The 24,370-nt window shown below is 45.9% G+C and overlaps 1 protein-coding gene across 3 annotated transcripts in view; it reads left to right on the forward strand.

Moving 5' to 3' along the window:
- Positions 1-24,370, forward strand: part of CTBP2 (C-terminal binding protein 2) — a 283,650-nt gene that overhangs the window by 198,904 nt on the left and 60,376 nt on the right. Inside the window, exon 1 of one of the 3 annotated variants that reach the window (XM_086900266.1) lies at positions 2,518-2,627. The exons of the other annotated variants lie outside the window; for them this stretch is intronic. The gene's annotated coding sequence lies outside the window, so the exon portion shown is untranslated. Of the gene's footprint in view, positions 1-2,517; positions 2,628-24,370 lie in introns of those variants that run through there. 3 annotated transcript variants of the gene reach the window in all.

Consider the following 24,370-nt stretch of genomic DNA (forward strand, 5'->3'; position numbering starts at 1 on the left):
AGAGAGACTTTCAGAGAATTTCTTTCTTTCTGCCTCATTTTGACTCCCTTGGCACCTTTGAGAGGCAGGTGAGGAAGTTGCACTTCCATTCTCTCTCCTTTCCATAGACCTCCACTGTGCACTGTTTTACCATACCAGCTATTCTATTCATTATTTCAAAAAAGTGCCCTATTCATGGGTGAGCTGAGCTGCTGCAATGTAAGATTGTTATTCATCATACTGGAAAATATGCCTTTTTTTTTGCTTTTTTTTTTTTCCCATTGCTTTGAAATTGTGTAAAACAGACATGGGAAAAAAACCAAAAAACAAACAAACAAAAAAAAAACCCAGCTTGCCAGGCTCTTAAGTGAAATGATTGCATTGAAGAGTGGAGTTGGAGAGGAGCCAGCACAGAACCCCTGATCAGGCAAGAAGGGAAGGAATAAGGTGGCCATGGCAAAGGCGTGAGGCTGGAGAAAAGCTCTGAGAGGAAGAGCTAATTGAGGAGGGGATTCAAACAAGAAATGTTGAATAAAAGGGTGTTGGTTAGTTAGTCATGAAGAAAAGTTGTGTGTGTCAGGTGGGAATTGGCAGAGATGGGTGTTAAGAATGTCTCTGTGGAGCATCCAGTAGACCCTGCTGGGGGTGCTGCCTGTACTGCTAACCAGGGCACTGAGAAATTTAGGCTGAATGTAAAGGGAAGTGTATTTTATTTAAAGAGAAAAAATTCTCAAACTTCATGGCCCAAAGGTGGCAGTCAGTGAGGTCCCTTCCAGCCATGGATCCTTGGATTCCTGTTGGGAGTTTGCCTTGGGGAAGTGGGACCTTTGTCATATTTTAGCTGTAAACTCAGAGTGTGTGTGCTGGAGCTCTGGATTATCCTGCTGGACCTGGTGGAGCTCATCTGTGTGTGCTGCAGAGCTAGCCCCTGGTCCTGCAGCAGTAGCCAGGGATGAGCTGCCCCTGTCATCCTCTGCCAGCAAGGGGGACAGCTCCTGACAGTCACTTGCTCCAGCACATGGCCATTCCAGATAGGCTTCAGATCAAAGTTCCTGCCAAAGCCTGAGACATGCACGTGTTTCCAGGATGGATGATAAACTTCTGAGTGCTCAGTTCTGATAGCAATAAAACTGCAACAGGATGCTCTGCTTGGTTGTTGTGTGGGTAGCACAGTGAGGTTCTCTTTGGAAGGTGCCTTCCAAGCCTGACTTTGCACTCTACGACTGCCACTGGAAATTCCAGAAGCACAGAATGTTTGGGTTGGAATGGGCCTTGAAAGGCATCGAGTCCCACCCTCTGCCACAGGCAGGGACAACTTCCACCATCCCAGCTTGCTCCAAGCCCTGTCCAACCTGGTCTTAAACACTGCCAGGGATGAGACATCCCCAGCTGGCTTGGAGAAGGCCATGTGGCAAATGGGATCCTGCTAAAAATGCCTCTTCTGGAGACTGGGGGGTTGGTGGGACTCAGCTGTGCCTGCAGGAGGGGAGAGCAGAGAGGAGTGGGGGGCACTTGCACCCCCACCAGAGCAGCCACTGTTGGATGAAACATCTCCCAGAGATGGCAGCCAGCATGCAAGAAAGTAAATAAAGAAAAGCCATTCCCATTTCAAGCTGTGGTATTTTGACTCAGTTAAAATATTTATCTAAGAAATCTAATGGGGAAATGTAAAAACGTAAGTTTATGAAAGTTCCAAAGATCAGGAAGAGAAGACAGAAGGCCTGGGAGAAATACCACAGTGTTTTCATTCTTTTAATGATTATCTGGTGGGTTTTTTAAGTGCTTGGGGATGAAGGACTTACTGTATTGGTCTGACTACAAAGTACTCACAGAGCCCAAGTGTAACTGTTCCGGGCAGGGCTCATTTTCTGACATCCCGGATACTTGAGCTCTGTAAGTGTAATACCAGTTATTCCCCATCCTTTTTATTGCATCCAGCTTTTTAAGTAATGGGCCAAGTAATGATGGCAGATGCTATAATCATTTTTTTTGTTAATGATTTAGAGCTCTATTTGCACAATAATTAATTCTGCACAGCTCTGTGGCGCAATACAAGAGGAATGCTCTCCTGACTTTTTACTCCACAAGTTAAATGAGACTACTGAGCCTGGAGGGTGCAAGGCAGTCCAAGGGTGAGTCCTGGGAGCTTCAGACCCAGGATTGTTGTAGCCTGATGGATGTCAGATGAGCTTAAATGTTGTCTGAGGACTGTACTAGATGCTTGGAAGAGCCCACTTGGTTCCTGATGGCAGCACAGCCACTTACAGCAGGGTTGTAGCTGCTTACAGCAGCAAATGCAAACAGTGCCTGACAATCCTAAACATATTGCCCATCCTTACTGAGGGGCAGATGGATCTTGAGAGCTCTAAAAACCACTTGAAAGAATCAGCTCTTGGTGTAAAAAAAAAGTTCTCTGTGTACTTCCAGGATGACCAAAGTGGTGTTCGGGTTCTGTTGCTGCTGCAGCTCCTGGTCACTCCAGGCAGGATTGGTGTGGTTCCTTGTTCAGTTTTCCCTTTTGTCTGTTTGGATTTTCAGCTGATGAGCAGAAAGGTCTTGATTCACACTTGGCACGACACAGCTCTGATCTCAGCAGCAGATGCCAGATGCTGCCAGAATACGAGGAAATAATGAAAGTAACCCGAAATGTGAGTCAGCTGTAGGTGTGATGGGGGTGCCTCCTCTGCTTTGTCTTCCTCTGGCATTTCTTGCTCCATCCACTCTGCCTTCACCTTTATTCTCAGTTCCTTGTTTCTCCTCCTGTATTCTTACTCCAGCTTCATCCCCTTTTGTCTCTCTTTCCTGCCTTTTGCCATCCTCTTACTGCCCACTCCTGTGCCATGACCGCGTGGTGGGGGAGTGATGTTCCCCACAATGATAATGAAAAACCTATTTCCATTCCACTTCAGTTCCCTGGCACCCCCAGTACCATTTTTAGTGCCATCTCAGCAGCCGACATTTCATTTATGAAAATTCAGAGTGTTTGTTCCTCCTCTAAACATGACCCTGAGTACTGGTGTCATTGCAGAAGTGCTAACTGCAGCCAGTACCTCTTGGAAAAGCACTGAATCACTTTACTTCTTCCTTGTGAATCACTAATTTTATTTTCTCCTAATGCTGCATGGAGTTTCTCTAGTTCTGGAGGTCACTGGAGCCTTGTAACTGCAGCCAAAAGCATTTTAAATGGTCATTGTGCAGTGTAGCAAGGCCATCAATCTCCCGTGCCATTATTTTATCTAAAAAGTTGGATTTGATATCCATTTTCATGTTTAAAGCAAAATTACTGGCAAGCTGCCATATCATGTGAGGCACAGAGAGTGGGAACTTGTTCATAAAGGTTTATTGTGAGTGTGACTATTACCTACTGGTTTGGGATATTTTTCAACAAATCAAGACCTGCTGGTAGCCAGGTGGGTTCTGAACGGGGTCTTTTCTTCTGAATTGGTCTTATTTCATTCTTTCATTTCCAAGCCAGTCTGGAGTCTAGCTCAGATAATGATTAGATCTTTTTAATTGAAGTCTCATCAGCATCAAATGCTGACTTGCTCAGAAATACCTTACTTTTTGGCTTTCATATGTATATGAAAAAAAAATAAAAAGAAGAAAAAAACTCAGAAAATAATAGTGGAATGTAAGTCTGGGGCATATTGAATTAATTTCCTGTTCCACTTCTGCATCAGCTAACCAGACAAATAACCAATTTGTTAAGGGCTCTGCTACTTCCTTCAATCACTTGCTCACAATACACTTTTTACATTTTATTTCCTGGTTTTTCCATTTCAATTCCTTACATCCCCTGCAGGTCTCTCTGTTTTGGTGCCAACAGCAACAGAGCCAGTGAGGGAGGGCAGGGTGTGATCCTCCACCTCCCAGCAGCCCCATCCACCCCCTGGACACTGCTTTTCTGCAGGGACTCAGGACAAGGAGCTCTTTGGTGCACATCCCTTGGGGATTCCAAATTCAGGATCTCCCTGGTGCTGTGTCTTCATTGCCTTATTGGTGGCAGCAGGAATTGCAGCTGCTGTCAGTGGGTTCCCAGTTCACTGAGCTGGTTCTGAGAGCAGTGAAGTGGGAATATCACCATGGCATGGTGGAGGGAAGGAGGGAGTTATCATGGAATCCCAGAATGGTTTGGGCTGGAAGGGACCTTAAAGCCCGTCCAGTTCCACCCCAGCCATGGCAGGGACACCTTCCCCTGTCCCAGGCTGCTCCAAGCCCTGTCCAGCCTGGCCTTGGACACTTCCAGGGATCCAGAGCCAGCTGCTCTGGGCACTCTGTGCCAGGGCCTCCCCACCCTCTGTGTAAAGAACTTCTTCCCACCATCACGTGTCAGGATCTGTACTGGGAACAGGATTAAACAATCTTAACACAGGGCTTTCATTATTTTCCTCTCCTGGTGCATGATGGATTCCTTTGGAGACTGGTACAGTGCTGGTTAACAAAGTACGGTGTGGCTTTTTGCTCCAAACAGTGCATTTTGTGGGCTTATATTTGTGTTTAAGAAATTGATTCTGGACATTCTGCCAGGGATGTCATTCTAGAGAAATGGAGGCAACAAGGAGAAAAAAACCAAACAGCACTTGGGGTGTCTGGGTAAACTGCCTTAACTGCCAAACAGTTCCTTGCAGGAATCCTATAGGAAAATCTGTAAGAAAAATAAAGATATGTAACCTGAGAAGTCTGAGCAGAAGTTGCAGAGGGCTCCAGTGTTCTCTGATGGAGAGGGGAGGAAGTACAGCCAGCCAGTTCCATGTTGTGGAGCATAATAAATATTTTACTACCACCAACTATCATTTGGTTCCTAAACAGTGTGGGACAGACTCTGCTCTCGTCTGGTGTCCCCACATTTGTGACTCTGTGAATATCCATGGTTGAGGACAGAATTTGGGTCACTCAGTGCTAAGTCTGCATGTAAAATATTGAAGAACCACATAAGAAAACTCTCCAGGCTGGCACTGTACTGGTGCATGTTAGGGCAGCAGTTGTTAGGAATCTTATGGTACTTTGGGGTTGACCATAAAAATACTTTGGCCTAAGGCTGGAATTCGATAAATAAGATGAATTGGACCATTTCAGTGCTGATGCAGTTTTGATACGTATTTTGAAACACGCTACAGCCTTGGCTGTTCAAAGAGGGATGGATAGAAAATGCTGATTTGTAGGGTGAGCTCAATAGGTGCAGTAGGTAAAAAAAATCATTGTTGGGGAGAAGTAACTTGGGCAACTTTTTCCCATTTGAGTTTCTTTTTTGCAACAAAGCCAGAAAGTCAGTGGGAAACTGGGGAGGGAATAAGCGTGAAAAGCAGCAGCAGCAATCTCCTCATTTTCTGGTAATTGTGAGCTTTCAGACCAGCTACCACAGTAACTTTTACTTTCTGGTTTTCCTGCTGTCATACAGTAATAATTTTAAATTTGTCATGCTGGAGGGAGATGCCAATATCAACCTGAAAATGAAGCAAGCGGTTTTGATTGGAATTGAGAAGGAAGTGTTTCCTGCTTTAAGCTAAGTTTTAATTTAACCTAATTACACAATAATGCAATCGGTGTTTAGTTAATCATGAAAGGTGAAAATTCAGCAGCAAGGCAGGAGGCACATCCTCATCCAGCACATGGTGTGAGCTCTGCGGGTTGGCAAGGAAATATGGAATTCCTGGCTTTACAGGTTTACATCTAAGTGACTCTCCGTGTCCCTTCATGTGCTTTTCCCTCTGGGACTTTTCCAGAGCTGTGTTTAATACAGAACTGCTAGGACACCCGTGAGTTATGGGATAATAATTCCGTGTCAGATACTGTGAGAGTGAAGCTTATTTTACAAGAATGCCCTTTGATGGAAGTAGGGCCCCTAATTCAAACTTGAGTGCGTTCTGAGAGACATCTACATGCACACAATAAAATCCAGGGAGAACAATTTGCATAGAAAAGCCAGGAAACAGCTGGGCTTACAGACAGCTCCGATTTTAGGGGTGGTTTTCTGGGGGAATGAGGGAAGAGTCAAGCAAAAGAATGTAAATCCAGGCCATTTTTGAGGATTTTTAAAAAATATCACATACATTGGAATAATTTTTAAAAACACAGCTGTGTGCTGGCTGCCTAAACCAGGTGGTTTTACCTTACATTAATATTTAGATTGTTGTTCTTTGTAATTATCAGCCAGCAGCAATGGTAACAGACACTTACTTGTCTGGCTCATATATGTCTGTATTTGCTCTTACTTTAAATTCTTTCCCATAGATACAATTCAGTACAATCAATGCCAACAAAATTATTTTGAAAGCAGATTAGATTAAATATCTCATCCCTTACGGAGCTTCCCATTGGCATGTGAGGCAATCCTTAGAGAATTAGGATTTGTTTCAGGGACAGAAATGCTCACATGAGATTGCACAGCCTCTTGCTGGCCATCTTTTTAAAAAATATTTGACAGAAGTGCCTGGCCAGGCTAAATTTGGGGAGGTTGATGACTAACACCAGAGAGGGGAAAAAAGTCTTGCTGGTGACTTGGGGCTTTCCTAGAAGGATGTCACAGGATCAGAGTCACAGATTGGTTTGAGTTGGAGGGGACCTTGAAGCCCATCTAGTTCTAACCCCTGCCTTAGTCAGGAAACCAGGCTGGGTCAGGCTGCAGGTCAGGGAAGTGTTGGGATGGGACAACTGTGTGTGAGCTGGACTATTCCCAAATCCCTGCTGACTGGGTTCTGCATTGGGAATATCTCAGATTTGGCGTTGATTTTAAGTGGAAGTGTGCTGTTCTTTGGTGCTGATTTAAATCAAATCCTTGCCCTTACAAAGCCAGAAGGATGTTTTGAACTGGGAGATGAAAGGATGGTGTGGGCAGCTGTGGGTTAGAGTGATGGGATTTGCACTCTGGGCTGCTCCCCAAAATTGCAGTGCAGGGAAGGCAGAACAGCCTCAGTCCCCTCATTCTCTGACTCCTGGACACCTTGAAGCATCAACCCCATCACCCAGAGGCCTGCCCACACCCACACCTGCTGATGAAACTGTGACAGCACTAATGGCTTCACTGGTGGCAGTTGGAAGTGAGCCTTTCTTCCCTGCATTTTGGTGGAACTGGCTGGTGTCCACCCCATGTCCCTCTCTGCAGGGGTAGAGCCAGGTCTGGTCGTGCACAGCAGGCATCTGTGCGATTTGGACCTCAGAGTCTTGGAAGCAGGATCCTACCTGGCCTTTACATTGTGTTAAAGCAGATTTGTGCCTAATAAATGTAAAGTCTCAGCCTCCCCCTGCTCTGCCTGTCACCAATCCATGGTTTTTATAATCAAGAATAAGCCCCAAGACTGGAAAACTGCCCACCAGAACACTGTGATTCCAGATGGTTTAGGATGATGATTTTGTATAGGTTTATTAGGGTGATTTGGTATCTTTGCTACTTCATGTAGTTGTTGTAGCAAATAATTTAATGGAAGATGAGTGATTGCTGTGAGTCTGGAAATAAAGTTTGGGAGTTTACTATTGTTACTGCTTTTTGTTGGCTTTATTTAAACCAGGAGTCACTCTGCCTAGCGATTCATTTCCCCAGCCCAGCAAAAAAGGGAAGGGGGACAACACAGTCAACAGTGATTTATTTCTTTAATGTATTTTTAATAAGTAGACCCCAAGAACAAAGCAGTGGTGCATAATTACATTACCCTGGCCCCAAAACTTGGGCTGTTCCCGCTGTGGGCGGGTTATTTAACACCTGGTGAGTGTAAGAGAGTGCCCTGCTGGGCTTGGAAGCTGGCAAGCTGACTCTGGGGTTCACATCCAGCCTCTAGCATCACTCACTCAGTTTGTGAAATGTTTTTGCCTGGACTTTGCACCCGGGGTTCCTGCAGCTCTGCTGCCTCTCCTGTGTCCTTGCCCTCCCTCTCCTGTACCCTTCGTGCTCTTCCTTTGGAGGAGAGGCTGTGTGGAGAGGCAGGAGCTCCTTTCCAGATTGCAGTCTCCTAAATTAAAGCAAGCCAAATCGATTTGAATATTACATTTGCCTACAAGGACCTCCTGCTAACTTCTGTGTTTTTCACAATTGTGTTTTCCTGGTTTTGTTTAGTTTTTTTCATCTTTATCACTTCCCTGCTGCTGACTACAGGAGCTACACAACAGAGCAAAGTGTGACTAACTAGCTGCCTGCACAGGGGAAAGAGTGAGGCTGCTTCTACACATGCTGGTGATAAATGCACAGAGTAAACAGAATGGAAAAGCGGAGAAAAACAGCGCTTTTTTTTTCTACAATCTCTTTTTCTTTTTTTATAGCAATGTTAGTCATTCCTTCCAGCAAGTACAGGTTAAAACAGTTTCCATCATGAGATTTCTTGCAGGAGAAGCAGTATCAGCTGAAAATTTGTGCTTCATTCTGAAATTGATTTTAACGTCTCTTGTTTTAAGAAAGTCCAAAAAATATTTTTCCTCTTATTTTCAGTGTCTCCTTTGGTTTGACAGCAAGTCACAGAGATGCAATTTTTCTCTTTCTCCCATGCCCTGTGTCATCTTGGCAGCTATTTCCTATCTCAGTTGGGAGGGAAAGCATTTAATCAATGGGAAAGGGGCAGGGGGATTCACCTAGAAATAAGTTTGAAACTGGTTTTAACTTTGGTTGAAATGGAGTAGATTCCATATGCCACGGTCCCTTTAATTAAGGAATATCGTGCCCTTGTTTTAAAGCCTGCTGAAATCAGTGGAAAGATGCCACGGACTGCAAAGGGCTCTGGAGCAGGTCCAGTCTCCTTTTGTGGTATAGAAATGCTTCTTCAACAGTTTAAGAGCTTGGAGGGGCTGAATCAGAAGCCAACAAGTGACCTGCTCATGTATTAGGTCAGGAAACACAGGTCTGAGCTCAGCCCCCACTGACTCAGGGGCTAATGAACAGCCCTGTTTTCCCTTCATGTAGCGTTACAGCAGACCTGCTTTCCTATTTTTCCTCCAAGTATCCCAGCATAGCTTTGGAAAGGGAAGGGAAATCTAATTTGTGTGTAAATACAGTATTGTGGTGTTTGTTTAATGCCTTTGTTTGCTTTGAAAGTTCGTCCCATACTAATGAATTTACAAAACCTACATTATCCATAAAACTGTCACTGGTGCAGAATCCTGTAATAACTCAGATAATGTATTTAAACCACGAGTGAGTTTGCTCTATCCTCCAGTTGATAAATTGTGTAGCTTCATTTGGTAGGAATCAGCAATTTTATGTGGCAATTAATTTTAACGGCAATAGGGAGCCAAAGGACTAAATTTTTATCCTTGGTTTTCTGCACGTGTAGGGGAATATCCTCGTATTTACTGTTCAGCTTGCTGCCCTGGGATGCAGTGTGATGTGCAGGGAATGTCACTTTACAGGCATTATGGCCACACTGCTCCAGCTCATGGTCCAACCCTCCAGATAAACCATTTTGGGGATTTCTCATCCCTTAAAATAAGTCAGAAAGAGGGCAGATGGCCAAAAAAATCCCTCCCCAGGATCTGTGTTGCTCTACCCCCTCTCTACTGCAGGAACTTGCTGGTTGCCTTTTTTATTGTGTAAGTCACCACCATCAGGGATGATGCCAAAATCATGAACTTGGAGTCAGAGAGGAAGAGATCAAGCTTTTCTGAAGTGATTCCCATTGTTTGTTTTCCCTTTGCTGGTATCTGATATCCAGCCTGGAAACATCCCGTTTGTACAGTTGGCTGGGAAACTGTAATTGTGTAGGATCTGATCTGGGAACCAGGAAAGCCTTAATTCCAATCTCAGCTCCTGCCATCAGAGTTACATAGTGGAGCAAGTCATTTGACTTGATAATTTATGTCTATGACACTGAGTGCATCCTCAGCAGTGTGCAGAAAGCACTGGAGTTCCCCTAAAGCTAAAATCTGTCTTGTGGCAATAAAAAATGCCAAGGGAGGTAATTTGAAAGGGATTTATTTAGGATACTCATAAGTAACATCCACTTTTGGGGGTTTTGCTGTTTGTGAAATGAGCTGGAGAGATTTGGGGGCATTGCTGGGGAAAACCAGACAGACATCACTGAACTTGTGGGGTAAATAAGGGTTTTATCATAGACCAAAGGTGCCTGTGGATCCTGAGCCTCATGTTTCAGGTGTTGGTGTCCCATGGCTGTGGAGCCACTGGTGTCTCCATGGGTGCCACTGGTTTGTCCGTGGCTGGGTGTGGGTTTCCAACATCATCTGTGTTACAGCAGTTCCCAGAGTGGAGTGATGGCTCCAGAATGAGGTTTGAGGAAGTTATGAACAAGGTCGTGAGCCTGATGGAAATTTCATTTTGTTCCATATTTATTCTGCTGTTTGGAGCTGCATGGAGCTACTGGTCTGTAAAATGAGGTCGCAGCCAGGAAAGAAAGTTTGGGAGCTGTTGCTTTAGAGTTTGGGTTGAAATTAATTATTTGTGTACCTCAGAGAGTTGCACTGGTTTTTAAACAAGGCAGCTGGGTTAGAAAGCAGTGGGAATTCATTGTGAAACACTTTGTGTGATGGCCAGCACTTGAACCTTGCGCTCCCTTGGTGCACCACCAGCCAGAAATTTCAAATTGGCTGCTCAAAGTTGGCTATGTAGTCACCCAGATATTTCATCATGTTATTTCAGAAATCCCAGTGGCTCCAAATGCTCCAGGGCCATGGAGGAGTTCATTGTAGTCACAGTTGGAAAAGTTGGTGTGGTGTAGCTTGTGTTATACTCCCACATGTTTAGACAGGAGAAAGGTGGATACAGAAAGGAAGGCCGGACTAATACTGGTTTGAGAAGGGAGGGTCTAACCAGTGTGGAATTGCATGTGAAAAATGCAATACCAAAGGTGTCAGCTTAGTGTCTTCAAAGGAAAATATTCTCTCATTTTTTCTAAGATGAAAACACCTATGAAGTAATAATCTTTAAAAAGCTGAGTCCTCCTCAAACACCAGCTCAAAATGCCGATAATTTGCGGAAAGGAAAATCTTTATTTGCATGCACAAAACCTGTGGGCTGTCTAGAAACCAAAAACCTGATAGAACAGCTGAGCCAGGTGCTTGAAAGTGCTTTTCAAGGGGATTTTTCTGTCCAGGTGCTTGCATATGCTTTCCAAGGGGGATTTCTCTGTTGGGCCCCTTTTCCTGACAGCATCCCCATCACCCATTCCCTCTTTTTTCTGCCGTGAGCTCTGTGATGTCCCCACCATCCTCCTGCTCTCCTGGTTCAGTGTTGCAGAATTATTTTCAAGGTAAATGTTTATATGCAGGCCATGTTCATGAGAAATATTCATCTCTGTAGTTTTTGAGTCATGCAGTGCTGACTCTGGACATATATTTGTTTTTGTATTTGTTGCTTCCTTCTAAAAAAAATCTGAAGCAAATATTTCAAGGTGTTCTGTTTAGGCTGGAATTGCTAATTCATTTTCAAATTGCTGTGCTTTGGGGATATTTGGTGGAGGGAGGAAGAAGAGCCCTCCCTCACCATCCCTGCCCCAGGGATGCCATGTGGAAAGCTGCAGGTTGTTCCTACTCCTCCAGCTGCACACTCAGCATTTGAAGGAGAAATTTTGCCTCATTTTTATGGCTTGACTTGTGACTTTATTGTTGCATGTTCTGAGTTCCAAGGAGGAAAATAAATAGCAGGAAAGGAGAGTAGGGTTTCCATATGCTTCCTGCATCTTGGGAACCTGTGCTCCGTGTTAGCTGCTGATAAGGAGGTTTTAAACCCACAGGTTTTAAAATGTGGCACATGTTTAAGCACCAGGGAAAATAAATGCATTTTTTTGTCTCTAAAATAGCCATTCCCTGGCAAAGACTGTGCCATTTGGAACACCTCTGCTCTGGAGACAGGCTGAGAGAGCTGGTGTTGTTCAGCTTGGAGAGAAGGCGACTCTGGGGAGATCTTGGAGTTCCTTCCAGTGTCTAAAAGTGCTCCAAGAGAGCTGGAGAGGGGCTTTGGATGAGGGCCCAGAGTGACAGGACAAGGGGGAATGGCTTCAAACTGACAGAGGGCAGATAAGATTAGGTATTAGTAAGAAGTTCCTCCCTGTGAGAGGGATGAGGCACTTGAAGCCCAGAGAAGCTGTGGCTGCCTCATCCCTAGAAGTGTTCAAGGCCACACTTGACAGGACCTGGAGCAACCTGGGACAGTGGAAGGTGTTCCCTGGGGGGAATGAGATGAGCTTTGAGGTCTCTTCCAGCTCAAACCAGTCTGTGGTTAGGCTGTAGCTCTGTGTGTATGTGCAATACTGCTGGTCAAGGTTTGAATAAAACCCCTCCATCCACCTCTCACTTCAGTCAATAAAACACATTTTGATTAGGAGAGCCTTATGTCCATCCTGTGCACTGTCAGGTGCACCTTCCTGGTCCTCAGGAAAGGCAGTGTTCATGACTCAATCCCTGCTCAGCTTTGAAATGATGCAGCTTCCACACTGCTCCTTCCTGCACTCTCCTCTTCATTCCCCAGATTCAGCCTACTCTTGAGATCTTTGCGTTTTTAGGGAACTGAGGAAGTGGATCCCCTGGGTTCCTTTGGTGACACCATGACCATGGGTGCAGATGTTTATGTTCAGGTGTCCCACAGCTCCTCCCTGCTTGCAGTTAGGCCCAGGTTCACGTTGATATTGTCCAAACCCCAGCCCGTGTGACCGTTCTCCTGCTGGCACTTCGGGCGGTGCCTACGAGTGTTGGCAGCCGCGGCACCGGCGCTGCTGTGGGCTGCCCCAGAGCAGTGATTGTGTTTGCCTGCTCCCTAGCAACTTGGTGTGCTGCTTCAATTACAAAGGGCTCGGAAAAACGCGCTCCATCTGGTTTTCCAACCCCAGATGCGACCACCCCAAAGAGTGATCTAATTCTTCTCTATATAGACTTAAAAACTTCTCACCAGTTGGTGGTGCGGGAAATCAAATGAGAGTCCTTAGGAGCAATAAGATCCACATGGTGGCCTAATTGCACATGGAGCTACACTGCTGCTCCTGCTCCAGTGTGTTTGCAATGCTGCTCTCCAAGGCGTATTGTTAGGCGAGGGGGAAACCCACAAATCTTAATTTGAGAAATAATTTAATGTGGGCCAATAATTAGCTATTCACGATAGGGGCCCCTTCGTGTCTGGTGTGGTGTGTAGGGAGAAGGCAGGCAGGGCTCACAGGCAGCCTCAGTCTGTAGGCCAGGGGATGTGGAAAGGGATGATATCTCATCCTGCTTTTCAGTACAGCCCTTTTAGTCTACATTAGATCATCTGAAAGTGTTATTCTTGCTTTAATGTGGTTTGAGTTTTTTTTAAATTAAGACCAAAAAAATCGTGCTGTTTTCCACCTCTGCAGACTGAATCAGGATAGGACAAGGGGGAATGATATTAAATTAAAAAGGGGAGATGTAGGTTAGATACTTGGAAGGAATCCTTCCCTGTGAGGGTGAGCAGGCCATGGCACAGGGTGCCCAGAGGAGGTGTGGCTGCCCCTGGATCCCTGGAAGTGTCCAACGCCAGGCTGGATGGGGCTTGGAGCAACCTGGGACAGAGGAAAGAGTGGAAGGGTAAAGCTGCATTATCTTGAAGGACTCTTTCAAAGCAAACCCCTCTATAATATTGTGATTGTGGGAAAGGAGAAGCAGAACCCAAACTGGGGAGGTACTGAGGAGTGGGAGAGTATCACTCAACCTTGACAGAATGCTAAAGCATAAAATTTCCTCTCTCCTCTGTTCTGCAGAAGATGCCGTCCTGAAATTCCTTGTTCAAGAATTTTTGCTGGCTTAGGGCTTGGGATCAGACCCCTACCATTTTAAGTTTGTCTTGAGGTACCAGCAGCTCATCCTGCCTGGCCAGCATTGCGCTCTTCTACGCATGAAGAGCAAGTGAGGGAAAGTCTGTAACCAGCTTCCTACACACTTAAAACTTGGGACTGAGTTTTAACGAGAGGGTGCCAGCCTTAAACACTCGCTCAGCCTCTTGGAGCGAGCTCTGGTTCACAGTCAGGGGTGTTTTCCGTCGGGGTTTCCTGTGGGAGCCCCGTGCCGCGCACAGGAAGCGCGGCCAGGCCCGCGGCCATCGGCCTCCCGGGCGGGCAGAGGGAGCAGTGCCAGCCCCCGGCCGAGGGCAGGACAGCCCCGGGCAGCCACGGAGGTGAGCCCGGCTGTCCACAGGAAAAATAAAAAGCTGCAGAAAGGGATGACCTCTTGGGACCCATGTTTTGTCAACAAATCAAGTGGGCGCTATTTTAAGCCGCTATGTACCTCACACTTCCTGTTTTTCAGAAGAAACTTCTTGTTTTTTCGCTTTTATGTTGACGGATTTATTTTAACGGCTTGTTCCTGAGCCAGTGTGAAGGACTTTTCCCTCCCATGAGGAGAGAGGGAGGCTCCCTGGGGTCTGCCAGGGGGAAGGGCACCCTCATCCTCCTGCTTGGAGGGTTGCTGGGTGCACCAAGGGGACTTGAAGGTGGGCAGCTGTGGGGCGGCTGTCGAGGGGACGGTGCTAAGCTGAGCCATGTGTGGTTCTCTTTCGAGGAGCAGTGGCCCAACCCATGAGGACAAAGTAAATAGTGTTCATTTCCTGCTGACCTTTTAGCACCAACAGATGTTTTCTCTTACAAGTGCCATAGGCCACTTCAGTCCCTGGCCTCATCAAGTGGGCTGCTGCCGTTTTCATGCTCAGCAGTCTATAAAACTCCTTATTTAACCTGTTTTGCTGAGACCTGCCTGCAGAACTGGATCTCTTACCTTGGGCAGGACCTATGTGCATTTAGTATTTCTGACTTTCTTTTCTCTGGATGGACCAACCACTTCCTCCTGATTTTTGTCCTCTGTGGAGGATGGCAGATGTTTCCTGTGATGGGCTCTATCAGCCAGCTGGGGGAAGTGAGTTTCCCTTTATAATATTTTCCCTAGCATTGCTCGCACAGGTTGGATTTGAAACCCCATGGCTGGAGCAGTCCATCACACTTATCCCTGTTTGTGGTGATTGAGCAGGATGAATGGGATCTTAGAACCATCTCCAAGCTCAAAAAGTAAAAGAATGGCAGTGCTGGAGCTGGGTCTTTCATCTGTGTGGAGCCATCCCAGGACCTGCTGGTGCCTTCTCCTCTCTGCCCCATGGGTCTTGGTCCTGCCCAAGGGAATCAAAAGGATTTCAGCTCCATTCCAGTCTACTCTGCTTGGAGATCACATTGGTGTTGCTTTTTTGCCATGGTGTCTTCCTCCCACTTCACCTGTGGATGGTGGTGGGTGAGGATTTCTGCAGGAATTTAAGCAGTTTGGAATGCAGCTGTGGTGGGAAGGGCAGTTAAGTTCTCATTCCTGACATGGGCCAAGGAATGCGCAAGTCTGGCCATGATTTGTGTGCCCAGAACATCAGAGATGCTAGTTCATCCAGGAGACATTAAAAGGTGATTTCTCTGGTGGATTGCCTGGCCAGAGCCTGTGTTCTTCTGCCAGTCCTGCCTGGAGACCACGGGAGTGAGCTCTGCAGTGAGGTAATGGAGGAGGGAAATGTGGAGGCTGACCAGTGTGCGTACCACCAATTCTTTGGGGACCTGCCCATATTGGTGAAGAGCCTTTTTCCAAAGTTGATGTGGCAGTAGTGTCTCATGGGATGTCATCAAGCAGGATGAGGTGTCTGTGTCTGGATGAAAAAAGCCCCTTGTGCTTGTGGACCAGTTTATTTGTGTGCTATGTAGTGAAAAACTTGTCCTGAGTTCAGAGAGCAAATCCCAGAATCCTACATTGGTTTGGAAGGGAACTTAAAGCCCATCCAGTTCTACCCCCTGCCATGGGTAGGAACACCTTCCATTATCCCAGGTTGTTCCAAGCTCTGTCCAACCTGGCCTTGGGCACTTCCAGAGATCCAGGGGCAGCCACAGCTTCTCTGGGAACCCTGTACCAGCTCCTCCCCACCCTCACAGAGACAAATTTCCTCCTAATCCTTTTGGTCTTCTTTACCTTTCACGTGGGGGACATTTGAGGTATGAACAATTAGCAATATGTTATTCAGTTATTGTGTTATGCATCTGGAAAGGGATGTATGTTAATCTAAAGTTCACAGATTTGCTTTTATAGACTCTTTTTTAATACCATACTGAACATAAATTGATAGATGGTCCCAGGTTGTCACTTGTTGGGATTTTTGTCTTTCTCTAAGGAGATACTTTTTGTTTTCTATTGTGTTTTCTATTTGTTTTTTTCAATACTCTCCCTCTGTGCTTGGGGAAAGATGTTCAGAAGTTTTATTTCAAGGGTTGTGATTCCATCCAAGAGCAGCATTTCTGTGCAGGACAAGGGGAAACAAACCCTCTGTGAGTCAGGTTACTCTCCTTTTCCTGTTAAATCAAAAAGAGAAGAATGCAAATTCTTAAAAATTCCTGACTACTACCCAAACATTACCATTTTTAGAGTTTCAAGTTTGGAGAAAATGACTCACAGGCACTTTTAATAAAGGATTGCTCAAAATAGAGTGGAATGTGATTCACATTAAAGAATGAAGACTCAAGAGAGGCAATGAAGAAGCCTTTAACCTGATGCTCACTCATCCCCTTGAGGATATTGGGAAGGGGATGGTTGGGATTCCCCTCTTGGCACCTGGCGTTGGGGGAGCAGCGTGCAGGGATCCTGCCCATCTTGTTTGTTGGGTTTTGTTGGTCAGTGTAATTAGGCAGTGCCTAATTGTTGAAGGCAACCCTGAAGATGACACCTCTGAGGCTGAGGTAGACAAATCTGCAGCTACAAACACACCTGCCTTGTATTCCCCAGCACTGAGTGTGTGTCCAGCACCACTGGGCTATTCTGAATTTTAGGGTCACCATGGCAAGAGGGGTGTCCCATCCACAGCAGTGTGCTGCCTGGAGGGACTTGGAGTGAGGATCCAGAGCTGGCTCTACCTGAAAGTGAGGAGCACTCAAAAAAACCTTGTAACACAAGCCTTGTGAGAAGAATTGCTTAACAAACAGCCAGATAATCTAGTTTACCTTTTCCACAGTGTTTTAGTTTGCCCTGCACTGGCGGTCAGCCTTTCCTAGGTTTAACCTTGCAGAGATTTTATCTTGCCAGTCTGCAGAGGTTGTGGAAGGCTGCTGGTTGTGGAAAGTATCCCTGACTTACCAAATGGATTACTGGGCAAAATCGATTTTACTTGGTGCATTCATACACTGAAAAGCAACATAATAGCGTCTGCTTTGCTTCCACACCAGTGAAGGGGAAGTGCCCCAACATGTGCTGGAGACCCTACACGAGTCTGAGAGGCAGCTGAGTGTTCTGGACCATATCCATCACCAGTGTATTTCTGACAGCATTGTTTTGGCTGACTGAGCAGGACCTGCAGAAATGCCTTAGGTGTATGTGCTGATGTATATTTTGTGGCTGTCTCTACTTAAGTGCTGTACATTCCCCATGAGCTATGAGAGCAAGGACCTTCCCTGTGCTCCTTGCAGCTTCTTCTGTTGATATATGGTGTTTTCCCTCCTTTTTGTCAAAGTGTCCTCTGTCCCAGAGATAATGCAATTGCTATTCAGTGCCGTGCAAATACTCTTTTGTATTTGTATCTCTTTTCTATTTAATTATACTGTATAAATGTCCTCGGTAAATTTGATAAGTTGGGTGAAGGATATTGATTTTCAAGTCTCTCTTGTACTGGGCTCCTTGTAGTAGCAGCAGCTGTTCCCCAGGCCTGTTTCCTGAGGAGGTTTAGAAGGTTCAGTGTTTAAGTAGTTATGGATAACAAAGGAATTTCTTTCTCTACACTCACATTTGATCTGCTGATTGCAGGGTTTAAGGCCAGAGAGAAAACATTAGTGTTGGGTGCTTTGTTTTTTGAAGCCTTAGACTCACATCATCTGCAAAAGCAGGTGGGAGGGGAAACCAAGAATAGAGCCATTGCCTTCATTCCTGTAAGTAAAGCTACCGGTTTTGGGATGAAATGCGAGAGGGATGCTCCCAGGGTTGGATGAGGTCCTGGGGGAGCAGTGGGAGGACTCTGGAAGTGTTCAAAGACAGGCTGGATGGGGCTTGGAGCAAGCTAGTCCAGTGGGACTGGAACTAGATAGTGTGAAAGGTCCCTTCCAACCCAAACTGTTCTGTGATTCCACGATTCTGTGACTTGCAGCTGGGCAGGGCCCCCTCACCCCTCCATCACCCCGTGGCTGAGGCAGGGCAGGAGGGGAAGGAGAAACCAGCGGGGGTGCAGGAAGGCGGAAAAGAGGGGAGGGAATTTGCAGGGTTAAAAGGGGATGGTCTATTTTTAACTGCAGTTTTGAATGTGAAGTGTCACCGATGTTAAAAAAAGCTCCTGGTAAATGGTGGGGAAGATGCAGGCGATAGTGCAAAGCCAGCTGCAGCTTTTTGAACTGTTAGCTGATGTTTGCGAGGAGGCTGCAAACACTTGGTTTGTGGTGATGTCTTAATTTTCCTTTCCTCAGCCCCAGGTCTCCCTGCACAAGTGACTTTCTTTAAACAGTGCTTAGCTCTCAGCCTTGTAAGATTATTTTTGTTCTTAAGAGTCAAAGAAGAGAGAAATACAGATATTTGTGCACTTTCCTTTTGCGCTTGATTTCGTCGCATTCTCTTGGAATATAAAATGTTTTCCTTTTTTTTTTTTTGGTTTTTTTTTTAGTGCTGAAAATTTGAAGCTGATTTTTTTTTTCTGGCTAATTTCCATGTATTTCTCAGACAGGATTTTTAGCCTTGATCTATAATGCAGGCCTGTGGCTGTTCTTGCTAAAAGTTTGATCCCACCAGGGCTTTCATTATAAATCCTTAATTTTAGTAGCAAATTGCTTTCTGCAAATGTCACCTCTCAGAGGTTTGGGTGAGTAGGGGGGCACTGTCCCTGCATTGCCAGGCCCCACAACTCTCTGCCATCCATCCCAGCTTCCCCAGGATTTGGGAATGGGAGGTTTTGGTGTGTTTGCTGCTGGCTGCACTGAGGCAGGAGGCTGGAGCCATTGCTGTCACACCAGTGATCCGTGGGATAATGCATTCCCAAGTCGTGGCCGTTTCTGTCTATTGTGTCACCGATCCGCGCATTAAAGGGACCCCGAGTAGGTGTTGCTACAATAAACCCCAACAGCTCTATAGGAGCCGTCACAGTTCATTGCATCAATAATCTGTGTATTAAGGCGTCCTGAGCAGGCCTGGGCACACAATGGGCCGTTATGGCTCCAGATGAGCCTGTATAAATTTAGGTCAGTAACCTGAGTGTTGTTAAATCCCAAAATTGCCCTGCTACAGAGAGCTGGCAAGGCTTGGAATAAAAATGTGTAGATTATGCAAACCTGGTGGTTGCAGAGGATATTCTTGACTAAAGGTTGATAACGGGAGAATTATTTAATCTTATGTATTGCTGTTATCTAAACCTGTCCCCGCTCACTTGGCTCCCTCCTTCCCTCTCCTTTGACTCAGTGTGAGTGATGCTGTGAGAGCAGCCAGGAGAGGCAGGGATGGAGGGATGGGAGGAGCGGGGAGGAGGAGGCAGCGATCTGCAGCTGAGCCGTCCCGGAGCCGCCCCGCATCCCGACGAGCTCTTTCCCACGGGACTTCATGGAAACACTCACACTTTTCCATCCTGCCTGTGCCTGACCCCGTGGAGCTCAGTATTGTCTGGAGCATGGCAGATCCCTGGTTGCTCCCCAGACCCTTGATTACTCCAAAAGCCACCCTTCATCCTCATTGCTGACCCATTTCATGATCCAAGCCCTCCTTGGTGCTTGATGCCCCAACACCTGGCTGGGCTCTTCTCCTCTCTGCTGTTCTTTGCATCCTGCCCCTTCCTTCCTTTCTCATTTCCCTCAGACAAGGCCCTTTTGTGGGTAGGTGGAGGGAGAGGAATGCCTCCAGCGCCGGCCGGAGAGCCCGGTTCTCATTGTGGGTGTACGCCTGAATGGAGACGTAGCCTTGAACTCTTGAACTCTCTTTTTTTTTTTTGTTGAGTAAAGCTGCTGTGTGCTGAAAACAAACAGGACTCACTCCGATGGAAAGAGATTGTATAGTGGGAACAGATCTCAGACCACGAGAAAGGGGTTTTTCCATGTTTCCATTCTGAGAGTTTCCATTTGAGATTTTGCCAGCAGTTGGGCAGCAGAAGATGAATTAGCTGAGCTGTTAAAGGTATTACACGTGTTTCCCCCTTCCGAGACTTGTTAGAACATATTTTCTTCAGTGATAGTAATAAGTGTTACAAACAAAACACAGTTTTCCCCTTTGAATATTCCTTTACACAGAGCATCATCTACATTAAAAAAAAAGTACGTTAAGCAACATGAATAGCTTCAGGCTATTTTATTTCAAGTTGCTAAGTAAGTCAATGCAGATGAGTGCTTTTTATGTAAGAGTGGCTTGTAAATATAAGCAGTAAGATAAGGGCAAACTATAACTCCAAAGATTTCCTGGAGACAGAAGAGTGTCAGTGCTGCCTTTCACTATGCCCAGTCCAGGCAGAGATCCCAGGACAGGGATTCAAAAAGATTGAATTTGTGCCATGTGTGGGAGAGTTCAGTGTGCTGGAAGAAAGCTGAGTCTCCTGGTTTGCTGGAGCAGGAGGGGCTTCATCTTTGCTTTTCAGGTGAGCGAGACCCTTCCTCTGGGTGAATGGTGGAATCTCCTGCAGGGCTTAATGTTCCTCCTCTGACCCTCAACTGGGATTTGAAGAAGTGGGCTGCTGTGATCTTTTCCAGGCATATGTGGGTGTCCATGTAAGATTTAATTGTCTGATCCTGATTATGGAAGAACTTAGAAATTAGGAGGGAGGGGTAGAATTCCAGACTTGGAGACACTCCAGTTGTGTCCTGTACATCTGTAGGGCTGAGATGTGGGTGCCACCGCACACGTAATTGTCACGTAATGCTCTGCAGCAGCACCTGGTTACAGCTCAGAACATGAGTATGCCATGGCTTTGCCTGTAAGGATGTCATCATCCTTATTTTGTTAATTCTTTTAATCAGGAGTAGTGATACAAGGCCAAGGACTCACAACAGTCTCAAAGACAAGTGGTCCTGGTTGTAGTCTTGGTACTTTGTTTTGGGCTCCCAAGGGAATGCGCTGGTCCTGGGGTGGTTTGGGTTTGTATTGCTGCTCTTGCTGTTTGGAAGTTTCTACTGAGAAGGAATTCAGGAGTTACTGAATATTGGGTGAGTTTTGCAGGGGTGTTTGCTATGTGCAGATGTTCAGTCACATCCCACAAGGCAGGAGCTCCAGGTGCTGCTGTGATGCCTCTGCAAACCCCAGGATCATGGGGGGAAGAGGGCTTGGGGGGTCAGCAGCCCAGAGTCCTGGGCACAGGAGAAACACTGGGGTTCACAGGGGCATGGGATGTGTGTGGCAAGAGGGGGGTACAGAGGTTGGGAGGATGTGGCTCTTGGCCCCATGGAGATTTTGGTATGCAGCTCATACTCAGGAAGTTTGGCCACCCTGATTACAAACATACGTATATTTGGAGATGTATAGCGAGATATCTGCCTCTTTCCTAATTTGATTTGCATTTATATGGGGAGAGGAAAACCACTGGAGCAGGGGAGTGGGTGGCTTTGTGTGGTTCCCTAGCCAGCAGAAGCTGAAAGCAATGTACTGTTCACATTTAGCAGTCTTAGTAGTAACCAGAAGGAGACATCTGAAGGTAAGTGGCCATGTCCTGCCTCTTGGCACTGAGCAAGCTGGATTTGCCTTTGTTCAGCTCCAGAGATGGATGAGCTCTTCTGTCTAGCTCCAGAGATGGGTAATGATGCCATGGCACAATTTGCAGTTGTTTTCAGTTAATCATGTTCAAAATTTAAAACATAAAGTGCTATTTGTGAGAGTGAAAAGGATGAAGTTTGCTGTGTTATAGTTGGGGGGGGCGAGAAGTGAACTGAACAAAACCAAGCCTTGGAAGCAACAATAGCTGCACACCAAAGGGTTTATTTAAGCAAGGCATTTTTTCATAGCTATTTCATCTTATTTTCCTCTTGTCCTTGCTCTTGCTTGCTCATCTATATGCAGCATATGGAAAGGTTGAAAAGTGGCAATTACTAAATGAGAGTCGACAGAAACTGTTCTCCAGCAGCTCCAGATGGGGTTAGCGATGCTGTTCCCAAGCTGCCGGCGCTTCACTCCGCAGTATAAAATGCCCTCTAATGGACAAGTAACTGCATAACTCATCCAACAAACCAGCAAATGCTCATTTTTCTCAGGATTTCTAATCTGTTGTGCTGATTTTGGTACAGGAGCAATTAATGGATTGAGTAGAGAAGAGCTTTTGCTTATCCAGATGTGCAGACAGTGAAGGTTCACCTTTCTCCAGCGTTGATCTCTGCGATTGGTGCAAGTCAGTAATTTGTAATTTAAGGAATTTTGGTGAATCATAGAATGAGATTTTATTTTCCACTATGGCAGGGACCCCTGGAGAACCTAAAATTATTTCTGTATCTTTTCCTCTTGTTCCTTAAGTGTAGTTTTCCAGCCATTTACGTGCTTCAGCAAGATCGGTGCGCATGTTATCAGCGTCAGATACTTAGAAAAACAAGATAAGAGAGGTTGAAGGAGGCCCATGATTAATTAGCAAATAGATTAGGCACTCTCAAAGCTAAGTGGATAATTGGGGTTCAGCTCCTGGTTATTGTTTTGCCTGCCACCAGCCTCTGCTTGGTGCAGGGTAAGCAGAGCATCAACCTGTTTCACCTCTGGTGCCAGAAAGAGAGATGACAGTTATTTTCTTTAAAGTAATTTTCTTGCTGTCTGTTGGGGTTGTTTGTTTGTATTTCAGCTTTAGGAATGAAAGGAGTGCCAGTTCTGGTATTTCCTAGTTTTACTTGAAAGCTCACAGAGGATCTGTGGAGGGCTGTTACTACCTGACAAGGGAGCATTGTCTGGATCTTCTTTTCTCAAAGTCAAGAGCAAATCACTAATGTTGAAAATTGAAACTGGTAAAAGTTGAACATAAAAGGGATGTCTCACTCCCCTCTTTTTTGTACCATGTGGCAACTTGAATATTGTCATTTCAATTGGTCTTCATAATATCTGTCTGGCTTCTGAGAACCAATCTGGAGAGCAGTTTGTAGCCTGACACTTGATTCTTACAGAAACTTTTCTAAAAATCCAGTTCCAAACCTAAACCTTTCTCATGCTTTACGCATCATTAAGATGGAGAAGAAGAAAAACACTACAAACCCATATGTCTTTTTTCCCTTTGAAGGGCACCTATATATAATTGTGATTCTTCTTTTCCTGAGTCAACAAATAGCTTTGATGGAGTAGAACTGCTGAGGAATAATCACTGTTGCTTTCAGGGTCTGTAAGGGATGCAGGATCAGGCTCTCTCTGTCATCTTTGAAGCCTCATTATTTTGGCAGAGTCTGTATCTCGTTGCACAGTGTTTTAAGATGTGGTCTGCATCATTATGTAGCGTGTTTAATTTAGCAGCAGATGTGCAGGCTCATATGCCATTATGGTACATTTTGTTCACTCATATAATAGCAAGTTCCTCAAAACTGTTACCACTTCTTCAGCACAAGACTCGTACAGGGTGTTATTCACCTTTTCTGTGTGATGAGGAGTAGAAGAGCCCTTTGTGTGCCACCAGCAGGTGCTCACGTGGGAGTGCTGGCTCCCCATGAACACGTTTAACCTGCTGCCTCCCTGTTTTCCCTGCATCCAGGGAAAACACCTTCCCCAGCAAGTTTCAGGGGAAGGCACCAGGCAGGCAGTTGAAGGGGGAAGTTTTGTTTGTTTGGTTTCTGGGCTGGAAAAGAAGCTGAACAAATAATTCTTCCTTCCACCCCCAGCAGCATCCAGGCATTCCCACAGAGAAGTCTTAAGGCAGAACATCACCGAACGCTCCATGGCAGCAAAATCATGATAATAACTGCTAAAAACAATAAACCTAATTAATAATGGCTTTGTAGCAGGAGTCCTGCCCTCACTGTTTTGAGGGTGATGATGGTCTGGGGGGGGATGCAGACTGCTGGGAGGGTGTTGAAGTTTAATCCCAGCCAGCAGCTCAGTCCCATGCAGTCGCTCACCCCTCCTGAGGGATGGGGGAGAGAATTGGAAATATGAGTGAGAAAATTCGTGGGTTGTGATAAAGGCACTTTAATAGGGAGAGCAAAAGCCCTGCATGCAAGCAAAGCAAAACAGGGAATTCACTCTCCACTTCCCATGGGCAGGCAGGCAGGAGTTCAGTCATGGCTGGGAGAGCAGGGCTGTGTCACACATAGAGGTGACCTGGGAAAACAAGCGCCAACACTCCAAACATCCCCCTCCTCCTTCCTCTTCCCCACTCTACATGCTGAGCTTGACACCACATGGTTTGAGATATTCCTGTGTCAGCTGGGATCAGCTGTCCTGGCTGAGTCCTTTCCCAAGTCCTTGTGTCCCCCCAGCCCCCTCACTGGTAGGGCAGTACAAGAAGCAGAGGCCTTGACTGTGTGAGCCCTGCTCAGCAATAACAAAAACATCCTTGGATTATGAACCCTGTTTCCAGCACAAAGCCAAACCACCACCCCAC

The sequence above is a fragment of the Cyanistes caeruleus genome, chromosome 8 (assembly GCF_971803275.1).
Source record: "Cyanistes caeruleus chromosome 8, bCyaCae1.hap1.1, whole genome shotgun sequence".
NCBI lineage: Eukaryota > Metazoa > Chordata > Aves > Passeriformes > Paridae > Cyanistes > Cyanistes caeruleus.